This window comes from Staurois parvus, unplaced genomic scaffold (assembly GCF_062004578.1).
Source record: "Staurois parvus isolate SC_StPar_1 unplaced genomic scaffold, SC_StPar_1.0 ptg000011l, whole genome shotgun sequence".
Taxonomy (NCBI): domain Eukaryota; kingdom Metazoa; phylum Chordata; class Amphibia; order Anura; family Ranidae; genus Staurois; species Staurois parvus.
Window position 1 is genome coordinate 6400288 of NW_028317807.1, and position 13912 is coordinate 6414199.

Sequence of the window (13912 nt, forward strand, 5' to 3'; positions counted from 1 at the left end):
TACATGGACAGTTCCCAACAGAGTGCCCCCTTACATGGACTGTTGCCATCGGAGTGCCCCCTTACATGGACTGTTGCCATCGGAGTGCCCATTTACATGTGTTGTTCCCATCGGAGTACCCTCTTAAAAGAACTGTTCCCATCGGAGTGCCCCCTTAAATGAACTGTTCCCATCGGAGTGCCCCCTTACATGAACTGTTCCCATCGGAGTGCCCCCTTACAGGAACTGTTCCCATCGGAGTGCCCCCTTACATGAATTGTTCCCATTGGAGTGCCCCCTTACATGCAGTGTTCCCATCGGAGTGCCCCCTTACATGGACTGTTCCCATCGGAGTGCCCCCTTACATGGACAGATCCCATCGGAGTGCCCCCATTACATGGACTGGTCCTATTGCAGAACACCTTTACATGCAGTGTTCCCATCAGAGTGCCCCCTTACATGCACTGTTGCCATTGGCGTGCCCCTTTACATGGACTGTTCCCATCGGAGTGCCCCCTTACATGGATTGTTCTCATAGGAGTGCCCCCCTTACATGAACTGTTCCAATCGGAGTACACCCTTACATGAATTGTTTCCATCGGAGTGCCCCTTTACATAGACTGTTACCATCGGAGTGCTATTTTACATGCAGTGTTCCCATCGGAGTGCCCCCTAACATGGACTGTTCACACCACGGTTCCCCCTTACATAGACTGCTCTCATTGCAGTGCCCCCTTACATAGACTGTTCCCATCGGAGTGCCCCCTTACATGGACTGTTCCCATCAGAGTGCCCCCTTACATGGACTGTTCCCATCAGAGTGCCCCTTTACATGGACTGTTCCCATCAGAGTGCCCCCTTACATGGACTGTTCCCATCAGAGTGCCCCTTTACATGGACTGTTCCCATCAGAGTGCCCCTTTACATGGACTGTTCCCATCAGAGTGCCCCTTTACATGGACTGTTCCCATCAGAGTGCCCCCTTACATGGACAGATCCCATCGAAGTGCCCTTTTACATGGACTGTTCCCATCGGAGTGCCCCTTTACATGGACTGGTCCCATCGGAGTGCTCCCTTACATGGACTGGTCCCATCGGAGTGCCCCCTTACATGGACAGATCCCATTGGAGTGCCCCCTTACATGGAGTGTTCCCATCAAAGTGCACCCTTACATGGACTGTTCCCATCAGAGTGCCCCTTTACATGGACTGTTCCCATCAGAGTGCCCCTTTAAATGGACTGTTCCCATCAGAGTGCCCCCTTATATGGACTGTTCCCATCAGAGTGCCCCTTTATATGGACTGTTCCCATCAGAGTGCCCCTTTACATGGACTGTTCCCATCAGAGTGCCCCCTTACATGGATAGATCCCATCAGAGTGCCCCCTTACATGGACTGTTCCCATCGGAGTGCCCCTTTACATGGACTGTTCCCATCGGAGTGCCCCCTTACATGGACTGTTCCCATCAAAGTGCCCCCTTACATGGACTGTTCACATCAGAGTGCCCCCTTACATGGACTGTTTCCATCAGAGTGCCCCCTTACATGGACTGTTCCCATCAGAGTGCCCCCTTACATGGACTGTCCCCATCGGAGTGCTCCGTTACATGGACAGATCCCATCGGAGTGCCCCCTTACATAGACAGATCTCATCAGAGTGCCCCCTTACATGGACAGATCCCATCGGAGTACCCCCTTTACATGGACAGATCCCATCAGAGTGCCCCCTTACATGGAATATTCCCATTGCAGTGCCCCCTTACATGGACTGTTCCCATCAGAGTGCCCCCTTACATAGACTGTTCCCATCAGAGTGCCCCCTTACATGGACTGTTCCCATCAGAGTGCCCCCCTACATGAACTGTTCCCATCAGAGTGCCCCTTTACAAAAACTGTTCCCATCAGAGTGCCCCTTTACAAAAACTGTTCCCATCAGAGTGCCCCCTTACATGGACTATTCCCATCAGAGTGCCCCCTTACATGGACTGTTCCCATCAGAGTGCCCCCTTACATGAACTGTTCCCATCAGAGTGCCCCTTTACATGCACTGTTCCCATCAGAGTGCCCCTTTACAAAAACTGTTCCCATCAGAGTGCCCCTTTACATGGACTGTTCCCATCAGAGTGCCCCTTTACATGGACTGTTCCCATCAGAGTGCCCCCTTACATGGACTGTTCCCATCAGAGTGCCCCCTTACATGGACTGTTCCCATCAGAGTGCCCCCTTACATGGACTGTTCCCATCAGAGTGCCCCCTTACATGAACTGTTCCCATCAGAGTGCCCCTTTACATGCACTGTTCCCATCAGAGTGCCCCTTTACAAAAACTGTTCCCATCAGAGTGCCCCCTTACATGGACTGTCCCCATCGGAGTGCCCCCTTACATGTAGTGTTCAATCAGAGTGCCCCTTTACATGGACTGTTCCCATCAGAGTGCCCCCTTACATGGACAGATCCCATCGGAGTTCCCCCTTACAAGGACAGATCCCATCGGAGTGCCCCTTTACATGGACTGTTCCCATCAGAGTGCCCCTTTACATGTAGTGTTCAATCAGAGTGCCCCTTTACATGGACTGTTCCCATCAGAGTGCCCCTTTACATGTAGTGTTCAATCAGAGTGCCCCTTACACGGACTTTCCTCATCGGAGTGCCCCTTTATTTCATGTGCCCAATCCCCCAGCCTGGCTCAGAGATGATTGGACGGATTCTCCGAGTCCTGTAGGGGGCGCATTGATCGGGAGCCGTCTGTACAGCAGTGTAATACATAGTAATGTTGTAGTCCGCCCCTCCCCCGCACTCAGCACACTTGATATCACACAATCATTTCCACTACATTGGTAGCCGATTGTTCCCCTCCCAGATGACAGATGGCGCTCTGTCACTCTGCACACTTACCACACACGTCCTTCCTCTCCGGAGTGTCGCTGCCTTCTGAGCAGAGCCGCTACTCAGTCTAGACTCCTCCCTCCGGTGACGTCTTAAAGGGGCGGAGCTAGAGATTAGCTTGGTTGCTAAGAGACCGACACTCTGCTTGGAGAAGCTGCCTGCACGGTGCTGAGCGGAGTGGAGGGGGCTGCAGAATGGAGCTCTACTCTAGACAGGAAGCATGTGACCTCCACTCTAAATGTAGCTGAGGTTCACTCCACTATTTTTTTTTTAATTTAATGAACTTTAATTTAACAACCAATAGACACAGCTGAACGAAGTGGATGTCACATGTTTCCTGTCACATCTTTCCTGTGTATATTTTTATACAAACAAAAGGGGTCTGGCTGCAGAATGGAGCTCCAATTTGAAGGTCACATGTTACCTGTCAAGTGGAGCTCCACTCTATAGCCTCTGATTGTTTGTTACATTAAAGTTCATTTAAAAAATAAAGGAGGGAGTGGAGGTCATGTGTTTCCTGTCAAAATTGGAGCTCCATTCTGCAACCAAACTCCATTGTCTGAATAGAGCCCCACCCCAGTCTAGACTCCTCCCTCCGATGAAGCAATAAGAAAGGGGCAGAGGAACTGTGAGTAGCCAGGAGGCGAAGAGCAAGCAGGAGGTGTTAGCTGCTCTGTAGTGCTTACATCAGTTGGTATGAGACTGGAGCTGTGCTTGGAGAAGCCGACCTGCAGGGTGCTGAGTGGAGAGTGATTGGCTGAGGTAGAGGCGGCTTCATGTCGATTAATCAGATAAGAAATGGCTGAGGGTCCAGGCAGTCTGTGTTTTTTATTTGAGGGGTCACCTCTATGCTGCAGATCCAAAGCAGTTAGCTGGCCTGTGCAGATTGCCAGTGACCTCTGACCTTCCAGGTCCCATTAAGGGAACCCCCCTACAATACAGCCACCATTAATAGGTGGTCCAGGATGTAATAGAACAAATTGTGGAGGATTGTATAAGCATAGCACACATTGTCAGATCAGATTGGTGGAGATTGCTGTTCAATCATATCTGACTTTCGCCCCACACCATGATGGTCACATGACTGCTTGGGTGGGCTCTAACGATGGCGGATCCTCATACAACTCACTGTTTATATCTTACAGAGACCCTCCCCCATACTGGGAGTCTGATTAGACGTGAAGTACCGTCAGCCTAATACTGGAAGAGCCGTGAGCCGCCAACATGGACAACAAATGCGTAATGGTGGTGGAACGATGTCAGCACATGTAGGGCGAGGGGACGGACATGAAGTATCAGATGGTGGGTGCAGTGAGCAGCAGGCGCTGTCAGTACTTCATCCAGGAGACAGGTGGGTGGGTGAGGATGGGACAACAGGGGACCTCATAGGGGAAGAAATGGTGTGTCACCAATATACAGACAGGGCTCCTCATCCCCCATACCCATGTATGAGCTGTGATCGGCATCAGTGCAGGTAGTATCCATCACAGACAACACTGTCCCATCCACCACATACTGGCCCATCCCTGCAATCCCAGCAGCGGTCCGCCTCACCGACCCAACACTACCCCACCCTCCTGTCCACCACATACTGACCCATCCCTGCAATCCCAGCACCGGTCCTCCTCACCGACCCAACACTGCCCCACCCTCCTGTCCACCACATACTGGCCCATCCCTGCAATCCCAGCACCGATCCTCCTCACCGACCCAACACTGCCCCACCCTCCCGTCCACCACATACTGGCCCATCCCTGCAATCCCAGCACCGATCCTCCTCACCGACCCAACACTGCCCCACCCTCCCGTCCACCACATACTGGCCCATCCCTACAGTCCCAGCACCGGTCCTCACCGACCCAACACTGCCCCACCCTCCCGTCCACCACATACTGACCCATCCCTGCAATCCCAGCACCGATCCTCCTCACCGACCCCACACTGCCCCACCCTCCCGTCCACCACATACTGACCCATCCCTGCAATCCCAGCACCGATCCTCCTCACCGACCCCACACTGCCCCACCCTCCCGTCCACCACATACTGACCCATCCCTGCAATCCCAGCACTGATCCTCCTCACCGACCCAACACTGCCCCACCCTCTTGTCCACCACATACTGACCCATCCCTGCAATCCCAGCACCAATCCTCCTCACCGACCCAACACTGCCCCCACCCTCCTGTCTGTCCACCACATACTGACCCATCCTTGCAACCCCAGTGCCGACCCTCCTCAACACCCCCCAACACTAACACAGTCCGATCCCTGCAACCATAATCAGAACATTAACCCTCCTGAAGCCTTGTTTGCTGCTTGTACTCCCACTAGTATCACTTGAACAGAAGATGAGAGAAAATTCCCTCTTAGTTATTCCTCACCGAAACACGTAACGTGCATGCACAGCTGGCAAAACTTTTTTTTTTGTTCTTGGTTAAGTGGGAAGGATTGGAACCCCTGTCGTGTTTTATTGTTTTTTTTCCCACTGGGGAGAGTCTCTATTTCTTGATGGCTGTTGTCACTGAAGCAGAACATTATGGGACATTTTAAAATTGTAAGGCTGTTCCCAGAAAAGGAATAAAGTCCTCCAATGCAGACATTTGTTCTAGGGACAACTGTCTTAGAGGGGGAAATTGTTTCACTTTGTATTCTTTCTGCACAACAGAGAAATCTCCCCAGACTGCAAATAATAATCTGTCAGGGTAATCCTGACCTACTCTATCCAAAAGTGAAAAATATTTGGCTATAGATACAGTTAACTCCATTTAATCCCTCATTATATGTCACTTACTGTTACCAGGACATAGAAGGTGAATCTCCCCAGCAGAAACGGACTGCAATGACAATTTTACAAGGAATCTAACCCATGACTCGCTTCCAGTATGAGGATCTTTCAAGAGATCAAATGGAAGGATTTTCCCAACTCTAAAGCTTGAATGATGAGCCACTAGGCCAGCGATGACCGGTGCATCGGTTTGTCCAGAGATTGAACCGATTTGTCTCATGATGAACTAACAAAAGTAAAGAGAAATTATTTTCTTAATGACACCAGTGTAATGGAAATTATTTTTGACTCCAATTTTACTGGCACTTTTTCCACTGACACCCATGTATGTGAAAATTTTTACCAAAAGGATGCTCACGTAAGGGAAATTATTTTCCCTCTGACACCAATGTAATTATTGTTTTTTTGCACACTGTCACTGGTATGTGAGTGGGGAATAGTTTTCCCATTGACACCAGTATAAAGGGCATTATTTTCCCATCTTTACCAATTTAAAGTAGCAGTAAACTTGTTATTTATATATATATATATATATACACACACACACACACACACACACAAACAGACTCACCGGTTAAAGGGTGTTCAGTGCTGCGCTATCAGTGTGAGGTGCTTTCATGTGGTCTTCCTTCCAGGATTGTTCTGAATGGCTGGGCTGCAGTGACATCACTCCCTCACATGTGCACAGGAGTCCCATCATCACGGCACAGAGCGGCTGCTGTAATGCACTCTGAGCTGTTCAATGCGCGTCTCAGTGTACATTACTGCTCACAAAGAGGAGAAAGCATTTATGGCAAAAGAGACCAATAGGGACTCTTCTGTCAAACAATCCTGTCAGTGTTTTTTTTTCTATTTAACCATTTGCAGCCCACCCTATGGCCGAATGGCGGGCGGAAAATGTCATCAGCCTTCCGGGTGGACGCCATATGGCGTCCTCCCGCACATGCGCAGATTGCGCTCCTGCAGAGCGGCGCAGCCTGTCACCGGCCGTGAACCTCGGACCCGGCCGATGACAGATCTGAGTATCGGCCCCGTTGCCGGTACCATGTGACCTGCTGTGACCAATTACAGCAGATCATTCATGCCATCGATTGTATACTACTGCCTAGCTGTGAATGGTCACAGCTAATCACATGCACATGTCATGTGATTAGCTGCGGCCAAATCACAGCTAAGCACAAAAAAAAAAAACCCTGAATGAATCGAAGTCATTCAGGTAAATGCTTGCTTATAGCACAGTAATTCTTTGCTATAAGCAAATTGTGAAAAAAAAAAATACTGATCACTTCCCCAAAGTAGTACAATGGTAACATTATACTACTTTGGTCATAGTGAAATATGAAAAAAAAAATCTTAAAAAAAAAAAAAAATTTAATAAAAAATAATAAAAAAAAAAAAATTATTATTTTTTTCATACTGTCACCAGTCAGTGTCCCTGCATCACCGCCATGCCAGTTATATGATGACGCTGTACTGCACTGGTCACAATATGTAAAAAAAAAATAGTGAAACTAATATTTTTAATTTTTTCATTTTTCGAAAAATTATAACAAAAAAATACAACTTCAAAAAACTCGCCATGCCTCTTATGAAGTATGTCGGACTGTCTACTTTGCAAAAAGGGGTCATTTGGGAGATATCTGTACTGTTCTGACATTCTTGGACCTCAAGAAATTAGATTGGCTGTCAGTACTTCAGGATTGATCAATATTCAGATCTATACCATGTCAGCTGCAGTATTTGTAGATGCTTTTTTCTTTTTATGACTGTAGATCCTCTTTGAGAAGTTTACAAACTATAAGCCTCATCTCTTTTGCATGCATATCACATACCATACCATACCGCTTTTCTGCACTTTGGAAGAACAGGTCTTGCTGTCTGTTCCCCATAAAGGAGTATGGAGATCTTCTGAGCTTGCTGCAATAAAACGGCCAATGGTTTCTCGCTTGTCTGGCTAACCTTGATATTCCACCACCCTAACAACAGTGGCTGTTGTGTAAAGAATGATGGGTTCACCACGTCCATGGGAAAACCACACTTTAGGAGAACAGGTCCTGCTGTCTATCCTCCGTAAAGGGGTACACCTTCTTCCCCGTTTTACAGTCGAGTGTGCACACGCAGACGGGACAGCAGTAAAGAGCTTTGTAGTATTTTGAGGGGACGTTTACTAAAAAGGGAGAAGACAGAATCTGGAGCCACTGAGTATGGCAACCACTCAGCTCCTTGTGTCCATTTCAAACCTTCACTCAACAAGCTGAAGTGAGAAGCTGATTGCTTACCATGCAAAACTACTCCGGATCCTGTCTGCAACCATTTTAAGTAAATTCCCCTCGAGGTAGCCCAAAGGAGGATTGTCTACAAGCTCTCTTTAGCCCATTGCACAGTAAGTCCATGAACTTTACAAGCTATATAACCACGGTAACCTACGGAAAGAATCTATATCTGCTCATATAGGAAAAGAATTGTAACGTACCTGGTGGTGGAGCCTGATGTGGAGAAAGGGCACCCTCTTTCCTCTCCCGTTCGGGACCCCTGATAAGGTAGACAGGAAGTAACGAGCTGAGAGAGGCACGAGTGGCTGACGGGTCTGCGGTGACAGCTGGCAGGTGGAGACCAGGAATACCAGGATGCGGGTAGCAGGATGCAGGTGAGCAGGTGCAGCAGAGACGTGTAGCTGAGATGTGGATGACCGTGTCAGCTGGTAGCCAAGGATAGTCACAGGCAGAGTAGAATAGTCATAGAGGCCGGGTCAGGGTCAATCGGACGGATCAGGTACAGAGGAGCAAGAAAGAGGATAGTCAAGGGAGAGCCGGGTCAGTGCAGGTGGAGTTCAATTGTTTGTCAGGAATCAAGCAAGGAGGTCACAGGAGTCAGGATACAGGAAACAGGAAGTAGTAGATCAGAAGGCACCATTCTGTTTGCAGCAGGGGTTAAAATAGCCCGCCTGTGCTCGTCAGCACATGCATGTGTGCGCAGCTGTGACAATCTTCTTCCCTGACAAGAATTGTGTTTGTGACTTTTCATCTTAAGAACATTCCTTTCATTTACTAATTGGTCAGCTTGATGTTTGTTTTGAAATGCAGTGAGGAGAAAATTCAAGGGAGCAAGATGACAATTTTCGAATGAAACTCATTTCTAACAGTGTATGCAGTTTTCAATCAGGAAAGTCCATACATGTGACAATCCAATGGTAAAAGCAAAGGGTAATTTGAAGTACTTTCAGACAACCTTCAGCCAGAGGTCCCCTTTAGGTGGGATGGAATATCTAAGGGGGGCCTCTAGCTGACTTCTAACCACCCCAGACTCCAGAGGAGGGATATCCAGACCAGGCTGTATTTCATCCCACCCTAAAGGGGACCTCTGACTGACTACAACATATTTATACACTGTGCATTTAAAATGCGCATCTGGCGAGTGTGCATTTTTACCATACTCCACACGTCTCCGGAATATCTGTTTATATGCCACTGGGATAACAAGATTTTTTAGTTCATATCCGAATCACTTACACTTATTGGGACTGTTTTTATTTATTATATAGCTGGACATTATTAATCAATATTTATTCATTGATTTGCATATCAATTAATTCCTAAGGTGGTTATTTACTAAGCACTTTATCTGGATATTAAGCATTTTGTTTTGTTATTACTAAGCACTTTATTTGGATAATATCCAGTTACTTATCCAGTCTTATTATTAGCGCTGCACTTTCTACAATTGTACTAAATCACATATATATATACGTGACTGCGCAGCCCTGCCGCCCTGTAGCATTACTTCTGCTATAAGTCGGCTGGAAAGTGGTTCAATTTCATTTATTTTGTTTTTACACTGTACCTTTTATTTATTTTTTTTTTTATTGCCTATATTGCTGTCACAAAGGATGAACAACAGCCCTTGTAATAGCATGGACCATGACAGGTCCTCTTTATGGAGACATCTAGGGTCTCTGAGACCCCAGATCTCTCCTCTGGCCTCCAAAGCAGCAGACAAAAAACTGAGATTGGTTTGATCTGATGCTACACAAGCTAGGAATGGCTTGCAAACAAAAAAACTGAAATCTTGTTCGTCCCACTGTGTGACGTCAGAAACCAGCCGGTTTCTGACATCATACAGAGGGAGGAGTAAGATCAGTTCCTCTGTGTTCAGGGAAGCCGATGCTGCCAGTGGCATCCTTAAGGGGCTCCCTGATTGGTCAGAAGAGCCAGGTAAAGGCGGCATCTGCGGCGGCGGGAGTGGGACCAGCTTCCGTCACAGGTAACAGTAATCCAGCAGCTTCTTAGGATTGCTTTTACAGGGAAGGGGATTGCTGGCAGAAGAAAATGATATCGCCATCATTTTTGGAGCTGCAGCAATGAGCAGGTGCTGGCCTGAAAGACTCCTGGAAAAGACGTTACCGTAAGTGTAACTTGATTTTTTTCTGCTCTGCCTATATGAAATCTACGAGTCTTTTAGTTGAATCCCTTGGTCAAAAATGGCACTGCCCAGAGACAATAGATTCTTTCTCCAGTTTTGACATTTTTAACCAAAAGATGACAAGCCTGCCCACCACGACAAGGTAGACTCTTTTAGGGCAGGACCTACACTGAACTACACTACGCTAACCTACTCCATGCTAGTCATCGTATTTTTAGTGTTAGATGCCTGTTTGTAAAAAGCCTCATCCTACAACCTGCCTTCTTCCTTTCCAGACTTGTTTACTAAGATCCACATAAGAACAACCCTTTTCATTCACAAAACAGAGAACAGATTTAAAATGGTTGTTGCTCTTATCTTATGGCGGGTGATGCAGTAATCAGCAATGATCATCTGTAATGTCCCAACACATTTCCCCTTCTTTATTCTGATTGGTCAGAAGAGCCAGGTAAAGGCGGCATCTGCGGCGGCGGGAGTGGGACCAGCTTCCGTCACAGGTAACAGTAATCCAGCAGCTTCATAGGATTGCTTTTACAGGGAAGGGGATTGCTGGCAGAAGAAAATGATATCGCCATAATTTTTGGAGCTGCAGCAATGAAAGAGATATCACTCTTCCAATACAGTGACATACCAGTACCAAGGAGCAAGGACGATAATAAGACACCCCTGCCTCATTCCACATGCAGAGGAAATGGGGTCCTACAATACATTATTCATTTTATACGTACATTGGTGGTATACAGCATTCTCAGGTTCCCCCGATTGCACGGGACTGCCCGAGAAGGCCGTGGAAGGCAGTGGGGGAGGGGGGCATCGTCTTCTGCTGCTTGTAAAAGCAATCCTGCAGCTAATTAGCCACTAGGATTGCTTTTACAAAGCAATCCTTTTGAAAGCCGATCGCCGGCTGAAAAAAAATAATACCAGGAGGAGCTGTAGGCATCCTCCTGGTATAACCAAAGTCCAGTGATGTACCAGTACCTCGGTTTACGAATTTAATTCGTTCTGCGGGACATTTCATATAGTGAAAAATTTGTAAACCGAAACACTGTTTCCCATAGGAATTCATTGAAAACCAATTAATCCATTCAGAAGGTCAGAAAAACAGTAAACGCTACTAAAATACCGCATGAGTTATTTTATTAACTCATGTGGTATTTTAGTAGTGACAACCATGTGTTAATGTTTCAGCTGTCAGCGGGGTTCCCCACTGACAGATGAATGTAAAAGAATCGCTGGTAATTAAATACAAATTTTAATTGCAGGCAATTCACTCAGCTGTCAGGTGCCAGTATTTAAATGTAATTACAGTTTTGTTTTTTTCCCTTCACTATACAGTAGTTCAGAAATTCAGCTGTCACTTCCCCCCTCCAGCTGAAAGAGAGTTTCTTTTAGTTTATTTCCCCAAGTTAAAAGATACAACGTTTCCTTTCAGTTTCTTAAAAGATACAATGTTTGCTTTCAGTTTCTTAAAGTATACAAAGTATCCTTTAGCTCTCGGAAACCGACAGCTAATGTTGTGAGCTATACTGAAGAAAAACAAAAAGATGGCAATAGCATTTAAAAATCAGCACTGACATACACTTAGTATTGTGAAAAAAATTAGTAAAAAATTTGTAAACCGAGGCCTTATTTTCAGTGGATTTTTATTCGTAAACCGAAAATTACATTAACAAAGGCATTTGTAAACCAAGGTATTACTGTATATGCTATGTTCTTCTTTTCTTTTTTTTTTGTATGCAGCCTGTGGACTGAATGAAAAAAAGAGAAGAAATCTCTGCCAGAAAAAGTGTGTGGTATGCCCACCATTAGAATATACCGCCCTGCATCCACCCACTTCTAATGGTGGGCACACATTAGGTCACACTTTGCCACATGCACCAGTTCCAAGATTGTACAAATGTCTAAATAGTGGCACAGTTGAATAAAAATTGTCCATGTATAAGTGGTACCCCATATGGAAAAAGGATGACACCGAGTCCCAAACTATCATGCTACTGCTCCCCATTTAGTCTGGGCATCTGGGGGGCTCCACGTGACTATCTTTTCTCTTGTAAATCCGAAACTTATAAGTATAGCCTGTTGTCCTCTCACAGGTCTTATACACCTTGACCCCATATATGGCACGCTTGCTGGGGAGAAATTGTTTGAATGCAAGGCGGCCAGAAAAATTCACGAGGGACTCATCGGCGCAGATGTTTTGCTGGGGAGTATAGACATCTGCAAATTTTTGGTTAAGACGATTTGTGAGGGGCTGAATTTTGTGGAGCCGGTCAAATTCAGGGTCACCCCGAGGACGACACAGTGTAATGTCGTTTAAATGCATAAAACACATTATACTCTCATGTCAATGCCTGGCCATGGCAGCAGAGAACACGGGCATATGATGAATCGGGTCTGTGGACCAATACAACCGCAATTCATGGTCTGGCAAGGTCTGAATTTGGGTTGGCGGCTCTACGGGCCTGTGTGTGAATTCTTGGTAGTTGCTGGACAATACTTGTGCTCACCACTGCGCCAGCTTTCACTACACTTATGGGACTCGCCACGTTGCCAAGTCATACTGCAGTACTGGTATTATTATACAGGATTTATATAGCGCCAACAGTTTGCTCAGTGCTTTACAATATAACGGGAGATAATACAGTTCAACACAAGAGGGTTAGGAGGGCCTGATCCTGGGAGCTTACAATCTAAGAGGTATGTGAAAGACCAGGATGTACTAGACCGCTGGTGCTCGCCAGTTCACCAAAAGGTAGTATGGCACTAGTACTGGCACTCTGCTCCATTTTAGAGTCATCAAAATTTACCGAAAAGTGCTAAGAGAGATCAGGCCTGATTCTGCCAACAAAACGGTTTTGTGTGCAATGTATCAAGTGACAGTGACCTACTGACATTACACTTGCTGGGGAGAAGGGAGGGGGGGTAAGTGTAGAGGGTAAATGCAGGTGTTGGCAGGTGCCGGGGCTGGTCCCGCTAACGCTGCGTTTTTGGGGATGCTATACTAATGTGGACGCTGGTATAGTACTGATCTAAATCAAGATATTGATCTGTTCAGACATTATACTAGCAAGGAAGGTTTACTGTGTATGAGCGTCTTCCTGGCAATCAAGGGGTTAAATAAGATGACTGGTGTACTGACGGGCAATCTGACGCTATCTGGGAGGGGCGTGAAAACCAAGGGAGCGCCAATCACGTATAGATATGTGATTTTGCGCACCCATGCCGCCCTGTAGCAGTATTTCTGCTATAGGGCGGTCAGGAATGGGTTACATAAGCGGTTTTTGTTACGGCGCTGCATTACTTTAACTGACAATTGCACGGTCATGCAACACTGCACCAAAATTACATTTACATCTTTTTTTCCCCATGAATTGAGCTTTCTTTCGGTGGTATTTGATCACCTGTGCGTTTTTAATTTTTCACGCTATATAAAAAAAGACAGAATTTTGAGAAAAAAAAATATTTTGGACTTTTTGCTATCAAAAATGTCCAGTAAAAAAATTAAAAAATCTAATTTTGGCCAAAATGTATTCTGCGACATGTCTTTGCTGAAAAAAATCCCAATATGTGTAAATTAATTACTTTACATGAAAGTTATAGCATTTACAAATGGCGGGAAAGATACTGGGATTATGCGCGCCCCGTACCCAATATGCAAAATCACGGCCTAGATTGTAAACTCCGAGGATCAAGGCCCTCCTATCCCTCTTGTATTGAACTGTATTGTTGCTGTATTGTCTCCCGTTATATTGTAAAGCGCTGATCAAACTGTTGGTGCAATAATAATAATCACGCATATATACGAGATTTTGCGCATCGGTGCCACCCCGCCGCAGTAGATGT

At 46.3% G+C, this 13912-nt stretch overlaps 1 long non-coding RNA gene across 2 annotated transcripts; it reads left to right on the top strand.

Annotated features, from left to right (window-relative positions):
* The first annotated feature begins 3486 nt into the window (after positions 1 to 3486).
* On the top strand, positions 3487 to 5911 carry LOC149473731 (uncharacterized). Of its 2 annotated transcripts, none has more exons than XR_016312121.1 (3): positions 3487 to 3626; positions 4010 to 4215; positions 5666 to 5911. It is a non-coding gene; the product is annotated as an uncharacterized LOC149473731 (long non-coding RNA). The 2 variants fall into 2 exon arrangements; XR_016312125.1 differs by having other exon boundaries at positions 4010 to 4166.
* Positions 5912 to 13912: the final 8001 nt, after the last annotated feature.